This window comes from Dipodomys spectabilis, unplaced genomic scaffold, assembly GCF_019054845.1.
Source record: "Dipodomys spectabilis isolate Male_0828 unplaced genomic scaffold, ASM1905484v1 ptg000004l, whole genome shotgun sequence".
Classification (NCBI taxonomy): domain Eukaryota; kingdom Metazoa; phylum Chordata; class Mammalia; order Rodentia; family Heteromyidae; genus Dipodomys; species Dipodomys spectabilis.
This window is the reverse complement of record NW_024870681.1, coordinates 799,672-814,179: the sequence shown is the minus strand read 5'-3', so window position 1 is coordinate 814,179 and position 14,508 is coordinate 799,672. Positions and strand designations below refer to the sequence as shown.

The 14,508-nt window shown below is 38.7% G+C and overlaps 1 protein-coding gene across 1 annotated transcript in view; it reads left to right on the top strand.

The window, feature by feature from the left end:
- Positions 1 to 14,508, top strand: part of Cpd (carboxypeptidase D) — a 68,831-nt gene that overhangs the window by 17,631 nt on the left and 36,692 nt on the right. The window lies entirely within an intron of this gene.

The following is a 14,508-nucleotide window of genomic DNA, read 5'->3' as shown; positions in this document are numbered from 1 at the left end:
ATCTTACAGCACCACAAAAAGAAAGGTAAATACAGTGTAATAAGATGTTTGCAGCAACCACATTCACATAACTTTTATTACTGTATATTGTTCTAATTATTCTATTTTATTATTGTTAATCTCTTACCCTGCCTGATTAATAAATTGATTTGGACTTTGTCTTCAGTGTGTATATATAGGAGAAAGCATAGTATATATAGGGCTTGTTTTTATCCTTGATTCAGGCATTTGTTCCAGTTCTTGGAACAATTAAGGGGGGTATACTGTAATTTTACACTGTAAATTTAAATATACCATGGAATTGCTTATCCATATTCCTATACTCTTATACTTTCTTTCTTTTTTTTTTTTGGGTCCGGTCATGGGACCTGAACTCTGGGCCTGGGCGCTGTCCCTCAGCTCTTCAGCTCAAGGCTAGCGCTCTACCTCTTGAGCCACAGTGCCACTTCCGGCTTTTTTCTTTTTACTTATGTGGTGCTGAGGAATCGAACCCAGGGCCTCAGGCATGCAAGGCAAGCGCTCTACCACTGAGTCACCTTCCCAGCCCCTATACTCTTATACTTTCTATACTCCTATACTTGTCATTCTGACTGGGAGCCTGGCTCAAGTGGTTGAGTATTTGCCTAGCAAACACTAGACCCTGAGTTCAAACCTCCATATTAAAAAAAAAAAAGTAGCTTTTCTGTAAGAGATTAATAGGATTCTTGTATAATACTTGAATAATTGGGCTGCCAAGGCAATTTTAATAAAAGCTTTTAAGTCTTACGTAAATTGAAGGCTGAGCTACTTTTTTCTTTTCCTACTGGCTTACTGCTTGAGACAAAAGAATAAATCAGTATCTGTTGGTGCGTGTGTGTGTGTGTGTGTGTGTGTGTGTGTGTGTGTGTGTGTGTGTGCTTGAGACAAACGAATAAATCAGTATCTGTTGGGATGTGTGTGTGTGTGCTGGTACTGTGGCTTGAAGTAAGGACCTGAGCACTGATACTTTTTTCATTCCTGATTAGGACTCTACCATTTGAGTCATAGTTCTACTTCAGGCTTGTTGGTGATTCATTGGAAATAAGAGTGTCACAAACTTTATTGCCTGGGCTGGCTTAGAACCAAGATCCTCAGATATCAGTCTCCTGAGTAGCTAGGATTACAAGCATGAGCTATCAGCACCTGGCTTCATGCACTTTAAGGTATGCAATGTATTCTTTTTTTTTTTTTTTTTGGTCGGTCATGGGGCTTGAATTTTGGGCTTGGGCACTGTCCCTGTGCTCTTCAGCTCAAGGCAAGAGCTCTATCACTTGAGCCACAGTGCCACTTCCGGTTTTCTAGTGGTTTATTGGAGATAAGAGTCTTATGGACTTTCCTGCCTGGGCTGGCTTTGAAGCTCGATCCTCAGATCTCAGCCTCTTGAGTAGCTAGGATTACAGGTGTGAGACACCAGCCTGGCTGCAATACATTCTTATCCAGGAACAATCCCCTACTACTGTTTTTACTATAATGATCTTGCTTTAAAGAGAAAGGATCTTAATAAATTCAACCCTATAGTCAAATGCTTGCAGGGTGCTGGTGGCTCACTCCTGTAATCCTAGCTACTTAGAAGGCTGAGATCTGAGAATCCAGTTCAAAGCCAGCCCTGGCTGGAAAGTCTGTGAGATTCTTATCTCCAGTTAATTACCCAAAGCTAGAAATAGAGCTGTGGCTCAAATAGTAGAGTGCTAGCCTTAATCCTGTACCACACACAAAAATAAATTTTAAAAAGTATGCACATGAAGATTAGTTTTGAGACAAATAGATTGGAAGAATTTAATGGGCTTGAGTAGTAGGTTCTCTGATCAGAAGATTTAGCCACCCATAACTATTAGTATTGGCATTGACCAGTATTCATTGTAGCACAGGACAGATTCTAATGATTATTCTTGAATCTTGTTCTTTGAAATTGGTAAAGGGATGAAGATATAGTAGATTTCATTGCACATTGGATTCAATTTTTTCTGAGCATAAAAAACTCTGGATTGGTAAGGAAGTTTAAAACAAAGTGTGACTAAGTATGCTAGTATTTAAAGCCCTTGGGGGGCTGGGAAGGTGTCTCAGTGGTAGAGTGCTTGCCATGCATACATAAGCAGAAAAAGCCAGAAGTGGGGCTGTGGCCCAAGTGGTAGAATGCTAGCCTTGAGCTGAAGAGCTGAGGGACAATGCCCATGCCCACAGTTCAGGCCCCATGGCTGACTAAATAAATAAAAACAAATAAACAAAAATACTAAAGCCCTTAGAGGCTGAGAAAGGATCTCAAGTTCAGCCTAGCCAGGGCTACATAATATGTAGAACTTAGTGAGATTCTGTTTCAAAACCAAACCAACAAAACATTAAGAAGACAAATCAAACCTTACCAAATGTACATTTTAAATTAAACTTTTTTTTTTTGGCACAGGAGATTGAACTCAAAGTCTTGTGCATGTAACATAAGCACTCTACCATTGAATTACATCCTCAAAATGTCTTTTTTTTTTTTTTTTAAGTCAGGTTTGTAGCCCAAGATGGCCTTAAATTCATAATCCTCCTGCCTTAGTTTCCTGACTGCTAGGAATGCTGAGATTATAGGTGTGTGCTACCATACCTGGCAAAATGTAGATGTACCTTTTCACTTTGTCAGTTCCCTGTGCGAATGGAAAACAGTGGTTTTCAAGGGAATATATGTACAGGAAGCGGGGAAGATTTGCAAATTTGAGTAGCATTAAGGAAATAAATTTACAGAGCTCCAGTGTCTATATTTACTCCTTCCTAAAATTAGTGTGCCTGAGAAACACGCTTGCTGTTGAGGTTCCCTCATATCCTTTCCTTCCACTTGGCTGAAGGCTGGTATACTCTCATGCCATCTGAATTTATTAATGTTTTACCACTTTAAGAGAATGTATAAACCTTATCACCATGCCCTTTATCATTCCCTTTTATATTGTACTTTTCATACATATAATATCTCTATGCACTGAAAACTCACAAGCAGATTTTTACTTTGAATTATCTACAGAATTTAAGAAGAGAAAGACAGTTTCTTTTCTTTTCTTTTTTTTCTTCTTTACAGTGCTAGGGATCCAACACATGGCCCTGTACATGCTAGGCCAGCACTACCATGAACTACACTCTTCAGCCCTTGTGTTTTTGACACCAGGCCTTACTGTGTAGCCCAGGCTTGCCTAGAACTCCATTATGTACCCTATGCTGTTCTCTAACTTGATAGACTGTTGCCTCTACCTTCTTAGTTTGAGATTACAGGCATGCACTACCACACCAGCCTAAATATATTTACTAGATACTTATTATGTTGTGGTTTTCACTCATTCATTGATGTTGGGAGGTTTCTCTCTGGTATTATTTCTCTTTTGCTGAAGAACTTTAATAATTTCTGTTAAGGCAAGTCTGATTGCAGTGGATTCTTGCAGCTTTCCCTCACTGAACGTCTATTTTTTTCTTGTTCTTGAAGGATATTATTATTGTTGTTGTTTTTGGTCAGTCATGGGGCTTGAATTCAGGGCTTGAGCACTGTCTCTGAACTTTTTTGCTCAAGGCTAGCACTCTACAACCTTGAGCCACAGTGCTACTTCCAGTTTTCTGGTGGTTAATTAGATATTAGAGTCTCAAGGACTTTCCTGCCAGAGCTGGTTTCTAATGTGATCCTCAGATCTCAGCCTCCTAAGTAGCTAGGATTAAAGGCAGGTGCCTCAGGTGCCTGACCTGAAGAGTATTTTTACGGGATCTAAAACTCTGGGTTATGGATTGACAACCATTAGTTGTGTTTGTTTGCTTTTTCTAATACTGCAAAAATGTGCTGTTTCTTGCCTCCATGGTTTCTGCTGAGAAACTTACTGTCATTCTACCCCGCACCCCCTCTGCCCCACCTATGCATTGTTTTTCTCAGCTTTCAAACATTTTTTTCTTTGTCTTTTGATTTTTTTAATTTACTCATTTACTGAGATGGTTTCTTGCTGTGTACCCATGCTGGCCTTGAACTGGTGATTTTCTTGTCTTAGCTGTCCTTGATTATTGAGATTACAAGTGTATACCACCACCATTGTGGCTTAAGAAAGTTTTAAATTGTTTATTTTTCAGTTATGAAATTTCCAGTTTATTATTTCCAGGTGGTCTGTTTCATTTCATTTTAAGAATGTTTAATATTCTTTGGAGCGTAAGTATAACAAAGATTAGTTAGATGATTCTAATATGTGAATCATCTTGAACTTGATATTACTCAACTCTTTTCCTAGTTGAGATTTTACCTCTTTGAATGTCAAATAATTCTGAATTACATTCTGGACTTGTTTTTAGCTCTGCTTGGATTTTAAAAGAATATATATATATATATATATATATATATTATTGTTTTTGTAAAAGTAATGTATAGAGGGGTTACAGTTACATAAGTCAGATAATGAATACATTTCTGTTTTGGAAGTCACCCCTTCCTTTACTCTCTCCTAGTTTTTCCGTCCCATCCCCACCCACAAGTTGTCTAGTTCATTTTCCACATAGTATCTAGTGAGTACCACTGCTGCATTTGTTCACATTTGGTTCCACTCTTTTTGTGCTTCCTCTTACACATCCAAAGACAGATAAACAATACAAAAGGTAAAGAAAACAAAAACAGCAACAAAGAAATAAAAAACCTCTTGTTTCCATTTCTTAGAGATTATTTTTTAAAATAATTTTTATTAAGTGACTATATAAATTTCTGACTATATAAATTTCACAAATTTCACAGTATTATGTGATAGTGATACTTAAAGTCACAAACATTTTAACCTTCACAAGGCAAATTGTCATTATTATGGTCTATAATGTTTATGAATTCTATGAGCTTTGACCATACAACTATCTTCCACATTGAGTAATATGTACATTTCTTTCCTTTTGCTTAGTGTAAGCTGTTCCCTCTTTCCCTTTCATCCCCCCCCCCCCCCCATTGCTGCCCTTGAATTGCTTAGTTCCTTTTCATCAATGTTGGAGATCATTTTTTTTTTTTTTTGTCGGTCGTGGGGCTTGAACTCTGGGCCTGGGCGCTGTCCCTCAGCTCTTCAGCTCAAGGCTAATGCTCTACCACTTGAGCCACAGCGCCACTTCCGGCTTTTTTTTCATTTTGCTTATGTGGTGCTGAGGAATCGAACCCAGGGCCTCAGGCATGCAAGGCAAGCGCTCTACCACTGAGCCATCTTCCCAGCCCCCTATTGTATTTTCTTTGTCTTATACCATCCAGAGTGTTTACCTGCAGATATTTTTTTCACTTGTAGATTTATAGACATATTCTAGTTACCACAAATAAGGGAAACCATATAACCTATGTTTCATTGTGTCTTTTCCCAGTCTTTCCATTTCCTTACAAATGGTTTATTATCATTCTTTCTGATGGAAGAATAAAATGCCATTGTGTATATATATCACATTTTCTTGATCCATTCTCATTCTGAACATTTTGAATCTTATGTTGAGTTTTGGCCAGGTGCCAGTGGCTCATGCCTAGTTGTTCAGGAGGCTGAGATCTGAGAATCATGGTTTAGAGCCAGCCTGGGCAGAAAAGTCTGTGAGACTCTTATCTCCAATAAACTACTCAGAAAAAGCTGGAAGTGGAGCTGTGGCTCAAATGGTAGAGCACTTGCCTCGAGCATAAAAAGGCTCAGGGATAACACTCAGTCTGAGTTCAAGCCTTAGGGCCGGCAAAAAAAAAAGAGAGAGATTTGAGTTTTTTTAAGCTGTCTTATCTTGTCTTTGTGTGCACCTGGGTCCATCCCCTGTAATTCCCATATATAACCCAAGGCTTCTTGCATGCTAAGCAAGTACACCATCACTGAGCTACAGTCTAGATCCTGAGTCTTATTTAAATAAATTTTATTTTTAAAAAATTTTTAGTTAGTTTCAGCAGGGAATGACCTAGTTTGATTCAGCCACAGGTTTTGACTTGCTCCTGTGGTGTGTGATTGCTGTTTTCAAAGCCTTTGTGGTAGTGTTGAAATCTGTCCTGTGTGTGTATCATTCAGGTGCCAGTGTAGGAATCAGGCAGTAGCTGCTCTGAAGTTTGATTCTTAGTGGTTTGGGATACTGTCTCTCCCTCTCCCTCTCCCTCTCCCTCTCCCTCTCCCTCTCCCTCTCCCTCTCCCTCTCCCTCTCCCTCTCCCTCTCCTTTTCTCTTTCTCTCTCTCTCTCTCCCTCTCTCCCTCTCCCTCTCCTCTCTCTCTCTCTCTCTCTCTCTCTCTCTCTCTCTCTCTCTCTCACACACACACACACACACACACACACACACGGTTCAGGAGTGAGCTGGGACTTTACATGACAGCTTTACGTGATTCTTTTTGTAAGTTTCTTCAGGTGTACAACATCACCAAGTTCTCTGGCTCCCAGGATCTCCCAAAAGAAATGATAAACCTGGATATAAAAGATATGCTTTCATGGGAAAGAAGGGATGTGTACTATCATTAGTCACCAGGAAAATACAAGTTAAAACCACAGTGAGACACCACTACTCACCCACTAGACTGTTCAAAATTTAGAAGCTGGGCCAGTTGCTTGGGAAACCTACTAGGTGATGCAGAGCATATGGAATGTTAATACATTGCTGGTGAGATTATAAGAATGGGACAACCAGCACTTTGGAAAACAAACAACTTTTAAAGCTAAACATATCTTATGATTCACCAGGCCGCTGCTACATGTTTACCACACTAAGATCTATACCCAGCTTTGTTCATAATCACCAAAAAAAAAAAAAAAATTCAAAACAACTAGAATATCTATCACCTGGAGAATTGATAAACATATCAATATAACAGAATGCTTCTTATTAAAAAGTACTATTTATATATACAACAATGTGGGTGAATCTCAAAAGCATTATGCTGCTATGTAAAGTGACTCACACTTGTAATCCTGGGTATTCAGAAGATGGAGATTTGGATAGATGTTGTTTAAGATCAGCCCAGGCAAAAAATTAACTGAGACCTTTCCCCCTTCCATTTCCCCCATCTCAGCAAAGAAGCTATATGGGATGTGGTGACCCACACCTGTGATCACAGCCACTCAAAGTCTAAGAAGAAGGATTACAGTCTAGACTAGCCTGGGTAAAAACACGGGGCCCTAACTCACAAATAACATGCTAAAAGTGCTGGTGGCTTGGCTTAAGTGACAGAGCACCTGCCTGGCACTTGCAAAGCCTTGAGTTCAAATCCCAGTATTTCCAAAAAGAAAACTATTATGCTAAGTGAAAGAAGCTTGATGTAAAAGGCTATATATTTTATGGTTCCATTTATATGACACATTGGAGAAGGCAAAAATATAGGGAAAGAAATTAAATTAATGGTTGTCCAGACACTGTGAGCCCCAGAGCAGGGAACTTTCTGTGATGTTGTATGATGATACTCTGTATCTTGATTGTTGGTGGTTGTATATTCATTTGCATTGCACTGTGCACTTAAATGGGATGATAGCATGTCAGTCATGTCTCTAGAAACTGACCCAAGCTTTCAAACTATATGCTGACTAGAGGTTGTCAAAAATGTTTAGAAACGGGGTGTTGGTATCTCATACCTGTAATCCTAGCTATCTTGGAGGCTGAAATCTGAGGATCACGATTTGAAGCCAGCCTGGGCAGGAAAGTCTCCAAGACTCTTATCTCCAATAAACTACTAACAAAAAGCCAGAAGTGGCGCTGTAGTTCAAGTGGTAGAGTGCTAGCCTTGAGCACAAAGAGGCTCATGGACAGTGCCCAGACCCAGAGTTCAAGCCCCAAGACCAGGAAGAAAAAGTGTTTTGAATTAGTTACTTCATAAGTGAGAATAAGGGAAACTGTTTAAGAAACTTCGTGTGTTTCAAAGAATAATAATATTTAAAGTATCATGCAAAAAGTTTTGTTTATGTTATTTTATAACCTGATTTGTTAGCACATGTATAATTTTATTAATACATGATAAATATACATGAAACACTTTAAATCATTTTATACCATAACTTACTAACCAGTTCTCTTCCATTGTTGGACATTTAGGATTGTTTCCAGTTTTATTTTCCTTTATTTTAGGGTTTTTGTTTGTTTGTTTGTTTGTTTTGTGTGTTGGGGCTTGAACTCATAGCCTGGGGGCTGTCCCTAAGCCTTTTTGCTCAAAGCACTTGAGCTATAGCTACACTTCTGGCTTTTTCGGGGAGGGTGCATTTAATTGGAGATAAAGAATCTCATGGCCTTTTTTTCTGGGCTGGCTTCAAACTGCTATCCTCAGATTTAGCCTCCTCCTGAGTAGGATTACACTTGTGAGCCACTGGCACCTGGCCATTTTTCTTTTAAAGTTTTCATCCTTTTAGCTATTATCTCAGAATCAATTCCTGGAAAAAAAAGTTTCTGTGTTAAAGTCATCCCTGTTTTAAAGATTTTATATACATGTTTCTAGAAATGTTCTATAATCTTTTGTCCATTTTTATTTTCTTTACAATTTCTTTTTTTTGGGGGGGGGGTCCAGTCGTGGGGCCTGAACTCTGGGCCTGGGCGCTGTCCCTCAGCTCTTCAGCTCAAGGCTAGCGCTCTACCACTTGAGCCACAGCACCACTTCTGGCTTTTTCTGCTTATGTGGTGCTGAGGAATCGAACCCAGGGCCTCATGCATGCAAGGCAAGCACTCTACCACTGAGCCACCTTCCCATCCAAGCTTCTTATTTTTTATGATTTCATTTTTACATTTAAATCTTATATGGATTAAAGAGTTAATCTGGGAAACCTCCTCAATTTTTGCCACCTACCTAACCAGTTTTATTCATGATAAAAGTTTATTCATGATTTTCCTTCCATTGGTTTTAAATATCTTCTTTGTTCTATCCCAAATGCTTTTGTTTCTGTTACTGTGACTTCTGTTTTCTATTATTGGTCTGTTTAATTTTGATACTGAAATAAAAGCTGTTTTGATAAGTATAATTGTGTAATACAACATCTAGCAATGTTATTTTTTTATATTCTCACCCATTTCTCAGAAATTTTCACAATTATTTTTTCAAATTGACCTCTAAATCCTTTTGTCTAATTATGCAATAAAATCTATTTTGCAAGATATTCATAAATTCATTATGAAGAATTTGAGGTTTTCGTAAGCCTCCTGTCTAGACATATGACAACATCTAAAATCTTCAGTACACCTTTAATAACTAATATGGATTTATAGTATACATTTTATCACATTTAATCTTACATATCTTATAGTTTTTCTTGTGAGGATGTGTGTGTGTGTGTGTGTGTGTGTGTGTGTGTGTGTGTGTGTGTATGTATGTATGTATGTATTGTATTTCCTGATTGTTGATGAAATATAGTAAAGATCTGATGTGGTTTTTTTTTTTTTGGTCAGTTGTGTGGGGCTTGAACTCAGGGTGTGGCCACTGTCCCTAAGCTCTTCAGCTCAAGGTTAGCACTCTACCACTTGAGCCACAATGCCACTTCTGATTTTCTGGAGATAAGAGTCACATGGACTCTCCTGCCTGGGCTGGCTTTGAACTGTGATCCTCAAATCTCAACCTCCTGAGTAGCTATGATTATAGGTGAGCCACCCACACCTGGGTGATTTTTTTTATGTTTAAATTTTGTTTTTGCATAGTTCTGGTAATTAAGCCAGTCCTTTTTTTTTTCTTTTCTTTTCTTTTTTTGTTGGTCGTGGGGCTTGAACTCTGGGCCTGGGCGCTGTCCCTCAGCTCTTCAGCTCAAGGCAAGTACTCTACTGCTTGAGCCATAGCGCCACTTCCGGTTTTCGAGTGGTTTATTGGCGATAAGTGTCTCACAGAGTTTCCTGCCCTGGCTGGCTTTGAACTCGATCCTTAGATCTCAGCCTCCTGAGTAGCTAGGATTACAGGCGTGAGCTGCCAGCGCCTGGCTAAGCCAGTCTTACACATGGTAGTCAAGCACTTCCTCCACACCCTCCACTCCAAGGTGTTGGTTTTTGTATTGCTTTAGGTGGTCACCTTTTTATTTCCAGTATCATTTTGCATGGTTTTATGTTTACCTTAAGTAGAGCCTTGTCAAAAAAGCATTTGGGGAATGTATGTCAAGATGTAACAAATATTCTGTATCTTCAGGTTCTGAGCTGTGAAGCTAATATTAATGTTACTGTTAGATACAGTGTTCTCTGTAATATTTCCTCAAGGGACTTTCAAAAGAAGCTTATCTCTGAGAATCTGACCTTGATACTTACACTGATTTATAGGAACTGGAGGCCACTAAATGTATTTTCTTCTCTTGGATCTAAGTCTTACTTTTGAAAGATCTTCCTTCCTATCCGTTACCCCAAGGGTATATTTGTATGTGTCATTGATTGGAGCTGGCTACTTACCATCCTATTAAATCAGATTAGATAACACTCTACCAATGTTACTGTAAGCTGCATTGAGCTAATATTTCTTAACTTGCTACTAAGTAAGTAAAACAATTAAGGAACAGACACAAGAATGTTAGGGCTCAGGCCTGGTTATTAATGCATTATAGTTTGTTCATAACCCTCTGGTACAATTATGGTGTGAGTTGGCCATGTGTGCAGTAACCTTGCTATTAAATCTCACATATGCAAAAAAGATATAGATCTGTTTGTATTATTAACATTATTCTGAAATGGTTATTTTAATGTGTTTTTTGTTTTGCTTCCTTACCAACAGTATAACCCTGGGAAAAAATTTTTTTAACTTATAAATCCCAATAATCTTAGTGTAATAACCATTGTATTGTGACCAGTAAAACTAAGTAAAATGAACCAGTTATAGAGATTGAATTTTTCATGATTTTATTTACATAAGGAGGTAGGTGGTGTAGTCAAAAATCTTAGAAACAGAAAGCAGAATGGTAGTTGTCAGGGGCTAAGGAGAGGGAAGAGGAGAGTTGTTCAGTGGGCATAGCATTTCAATTTTGCCATGTGAAAAAGTCTGAGATCTGTTGTTCAGCAATGTGAATAGAACTATGTTATCTTGTTCTCTTTTTGTTATAACAAAATACTTAAGGCTGGATACAGAAATGCTCCCTTATTTTGATAGTTAATCTTAATTGTCAACATACTTGTCAGTTAATAAATATTTCTAGAGATAATTACCTCATAAGGATTCTGACCTAATGAATAGATTCCCTTGAATTTCCTTTGACTTTCTTTAATGGATTCATAATACAATGGCATTATTGTGACATAGTAAAAAGTAGGAGATGGAACCTGCTGGGAGGAAGTTAGGTCATTGGGGGTGTGTCCCTAAGGGATACATTTTTGCCTTGACCCTTTCTTATATTCCATTCCCTCTCTGCTTCCTTTTCACCATGAAGTGAAGAACACCCTCCACTACATGCTTCTGCCACCATGATGTTCTGCCCAAGCACACGGGGCCCAGAACTGTGAATTGGATCCTATGAAAACATGGACCAAAATAAATTTAAATTATTCTCTCAGGTATTTGGTCATAGCTATACAAATGTAAATTAGAGGCTAAAAGTCCAAATCAGGCCAACTCCATCAGTTTGGCTTTTGGAGAGGGCCCCCTTGGTGAGCGTCACCATAAGGGAAAAGCAAAAAGGGAACCAAACAGAGCAAGATACAACATGGCCTTGCTTTGTAACAACTTACTCTTGTGTTCTAGTTGGGGCTCCATAGAAATATTAACCTTTTCCAGTGACGTAATCACCTTTCATTAGCTTCTGTGTCTTCATGGCTCCATCACCTGTCATGTCACCACACTGGAGACTAAGCATTCAGCATATGAACCTTTGACAAAACCACATCCAAATAAATGACAATAGGTTATACTGTTGTAATGTATATGTGAATTTGGCTAAGGTGGTAAGTTTTGTTATGTGTTCTTTAATGCAATAAAACCAAAACAACAATCCTTTAATAGTTCCTAATGTACTCAGAATGAAATCTAAACTCTCTGCCTTTGTGCCAAAACCCAAACTGATCTGGTTTTGCTCATATCTCTCAGGCTCATTTTGTACTAGTGCTTCCTTGTCCATTGTTGTCCAGCCACAGTGTCTTATTTGCATTTCTCAAACTCTCCCTAGAATGCTCCCAGACGTTAATCTAGTTGGCTCTGTCTTGTTTTATAAGTCTTGGCTTTAGTTGTGTCTCCTCATGAAGATTTTTCCTGACAACCTAATCTCTTCTTGTTATCAGTTGCTCTATCACATCACTCTACTAAATCTGCCCAAGGTTTCCCACCATGTGCTATTTTCTTATTTGTTTAAGAATTTAAGTTGTAGGAGAGCAGGAACTATGTCTGTTTGTTCATCTCTGTATCCCTGTGTACTTAGAACAGCACCTGACATGTGGTTAGTCCTTGGTAAATATTTGCTGAATGAAAATTGAACTTCCTAGTCTTAAATGACCATTTCTTGTGAAGGCGTGCTTACCCTTTTCTCCAAGCTTTAAACTTGCACTTTAGAATTCCATTTGGGGGCTGGGCACTGCTGGTTCATCCTTATAATCCTAGCTACACTGGAGGCTGAGATCTGAGGATTGCTGTTTGAAGTCAGCCCAGGCAGGAAAGTCTGTGAGACCCTTCTTTCCAGTGAAGTTCCAAAAAGTTGGAAGTGGACTTGTGGCTCAAGTGGTAGAAGGCTAGCCATGAGAAAAGCAGCTCAGGGACAGTGGCGTGTGCGCACACGCACATGCACACACACACACACACACACACACACACATTCAAATCCTTCTTGACTGTTCTCATCTGAATACTGCAAAAACCTCAAACTCAATATACTCCAAACAAAAATTGTCATGTCCCTCACTGCTGAGTTAATTGTTCTATCAAATTTTGCTGCTTCTCTCTGTTACTGGTTTGTTATTAACTCAACTGATGAGGCCTGAGGTCCTTGTGTATTACTACTCTCTCTTCCTCTTCCCCAGCTCCCACCATTTATCAACCCTGTGGGTAATTCATCTTGCATCCTTCCCTTCCAGTTCACAGTTGCTGCCACCTCATTTGAGACCTAATTACTTTTTACTGGGACCATTTTTAAAACAAAGGATGATGAGGTTGTTGAGAAAAAGGGAAGTCTACTTCACTAGGGAAATTATGTCAGAGGATTTTAATGGGTCATTGGCATCAATTGATGAGCAAACCTAGGATTGTGAGGCATCTTTCAGGAACAGTAGAAGAGCAGGACGAAGAGCAGGGTCCATTTCACATGCAAAAAAAAAAAAGAGGGGGGAGTGTAATTCTGGAAGTGGGAGGGAAGGGATGGTAGGGGAAAAACAAAGGAGGTGGCAACAATGCTTGATAAGAAATATACTCATTACCTTGCTCATGTAACTGCAATCCCTCTGTACAGTATTTTCACAATAAAAACCTTATTTAAAAAGAAAAAAGAAAGGCTTTGTAAAGCATCTGGTATTATAAGTGTCTACCCACATTTCAGGAGCAAGGTGAGATCATAGAGAAGGTATGCCCCCTCCTTTCTCAATCTTTACTCTTCATCATCTAAACCAAGATATCGAAAAGATCAGGTGACAAGAATGGTAAGGTAAAAGCTTTCCACAAAGTTAAGTGTGTGGGTTTGTGTAGGTGCAAAAGTGGTTAGCTGTGGGCGCTTATTCCCCTTCTAATTTTGTCTTCCATCAAACACATTTCAAAAGTTTATTGTGTCTTATATTTTCCTGGTTTGTGTAGCTGTGTTAGCTTAAATAGAGCCAGTTTTCCTTCCCTCCCTTTCTTTTTCCCTCCCTCCCTTTTTTTCTTCCCTCTTGGTAAAGGTAAAACAATTATAGAACACAAAGTACTCCATGATATTTTGTCATAAATATCCTGTAACTCTGAGCTCATGTGTACACTTTATGTCATTTTGTTATGAATCTTAACCTCTTTTGTGCCAAATTTCTCACATCTATAAAATGGGCAGAGAGGAAGTGGCGCTATGGCTCAAGTGGTAGAACGCTCGCCTTGAGCTGAAGAGCTGAGGGACAGCGCCCAGGCCCAGAGTTCAAGCCCCACGACAGACAAATAAATAAAATAAAATAAAATAAAATAAAATGGGCAGAGTATTGTATTTATCTCATATAATCACTGTAAAGATTTGTTAACTCACATAAAACTCTTAGAACAGGTCTCTGATATATAGTAGATACTAAAATGTAGTGCTATTATTATTACTAACTGATACAACATATTTCTTCATCACTGTCCTACTAGGTAAATGTGTTTCCTTTATATATATTCCTTCTCCATCTTTGTGTGTGTATATATATATATATATATATATATATATATATACATATTTTTTTTTTTTTAATTTTCTGTTGGACGTGGGGCTTGAACTCAATGCCTGGGCACTGTCCCTGAGCTCTTTTGCTAAAGGCTAGCGCTCTACCACTTTGAGCCATAGTGCCACTTCTGGTTTTCTGGTGTTTAATTGAAGATGAGTTTTACAGACTTTCTTGCCCAGGCTGGCTTTGAACTGTGATCCACTTATTTCAGCTTCCTAAGTAGCTAGGATTATAGATGTGAGCCATCTGTGCCTGGCTTAATGTATATTCTTTTAAACTGT